This window comes from Desmodus rotundus, chromosome 10, assembly GCF_022682495.2.
Source record: "Desmodus rotundus isolate HL8 chromosome 10, HLdesRot8A.1, whole genome shotgun sequence".
Lineage (NCBI taxonomy): Eukaryota > Metazoa > Chordata > Mammalia > Chiroptera > Phyllostomidae > Desmodus > Desmodus rotundus.
Genome location: NC_071396.1, coordinates 12,010,936 through 12,012,547, shown reverse-complemented (window position 1 = coordinate 12,012,547; position 1,612 = coordinate 12,010,936). Strand labels below are relative to the sequence as shown.

At 37.7% G+C, this 1,612-nt stretch overlaps 1 pseudogene; it reads left to right on the top strand.

The window, feature by feature from the left end:
- Positions 1–844: 844 nt before the first annotated feature.
- LOC112318933 (small nucleolar RNA U3) lies at positions 845–937 on the top strand (annotated as a pseudogene).
- Positions 938–1,612: the final 675 nt, after the last annotated feature.

Genomic DNA, 1,612 nt, shown 5'->3' with positions numbered 1-1,612 from the left:
TAACTTTGTTTTATGTGTGTTTCTGTTTAAAGCCGCCTTATTTCATATGCACTGCTGCTCCTTTAAGGTTGAACTCATGACCAACAGCAACACTCCTCCGGAACACAGTTTACCTCCCAAACACGTTTCCTTCTTCTTGCACTTAGGGAACGCTCAACAGCAATGCAGTCCTGGGCAGGGGGATATTTTAAACAGCAAGCTTACCCCTCAAAAGCACAAATGTTTGAAAATTGTGGTACCGAATAGACCGCAGAAAGGACACTTGCTTACAGAATGAGAGCGGGAACAAGAGGGCAGAATGTCACCTTGCTCCACCTCAGCTGGGCCCATGTGCCTCAGGTGACTGCCTATGTCCCCAAGTGACCAAATAAAGACTGCAAGCACTGACTTGGGGGCTACAGTGAAGTTTTAGCAAGTAGGCGAATTCGTAAATACAGAATTCATGAATAAAGAGGTCAACTGTATGTAATCTAAATGGTACTTATATGACGTGAGATGCTAACTTTTCATAGTATGTTAATCAGTTGGGCATAGAATGCTAAAATGCAAGCAGTTTTATTTTTACAGAAAGGTATAATAAGATTTCATTAAATTTTCAAGTGTAAATACAAAATTTTGTTTTTAAAGAATTTTGATTAAAATGTTTACATTCATTCATTATAATTTATAATTTGGCTTTTAATTTTAATAGGTACCTTTAGGGATTTTATGAAAATGTATAATTTTTTAAAAAAAACAATTTTAATCTTTTACATTTTCCTTTATACTTTTGTGAAAATATATTAAAATTTTGGGTACTTTGAATTGAATTGCCTTTACTATTTACTTTCTAGATCATTACTATAAGACTCTACTTTCAGGGATCATTTCTATAGTTCGTTACTAGATCATTACTGTTATGGAAAACAAATTATGTGAACATCTTTATTACAATAATATTATTTACAGTGTAGCTAAAATGAAGATAAGAAAAAGTAATTATGTGGTGTACACACTATAATAATGTGTGAATTATACACGTCTTTGTTTTGTTGCTCACCTAGATATTGTCAGCCCATCCGCCAAACACCAGACATGCCCTGTCATGACCAAATTTAGACATCTTGGATATTTCATTGACTTACAGTCACATAAAAATCATAGCTTCATACCTATTTAAAAATATTGTTGTTAGACAAACTTATCAAGATAGGAAGATGGAGCACGTTTTATTCAACAGTTTATTGGTTTGACTTATTGTTTCTTAAAATTTAGACATCTCTGGTTCAGAGCTCTATTTGCGTTCTTGCCCTGGGACCCACACACGATTAGGGTGGGCCTGTTACTATGGAGACTGAGGGTGTTAGGGGGATTTTGGAGTCTGTATCCAAGAGAAGCAGCAGCCCAGGCTGAGGATATGCTGATACTCTGATCAGGTCTATCTAGCCCCAAATCTCAGAACAAGAGACAGCACCAACCTCAAATCAAGCTAGAAACTCCCCTACAATAGTGCAGCAGCTGGTACCAAGGTTGCAGGAGGCCGCCCTGGCAGGAAATCAAAGCACTTTGCCACCCGCTCTGGAGGAAACACAGTGACCCCCACCAGCACAACTGCATCTGGTCTCTGGTGACG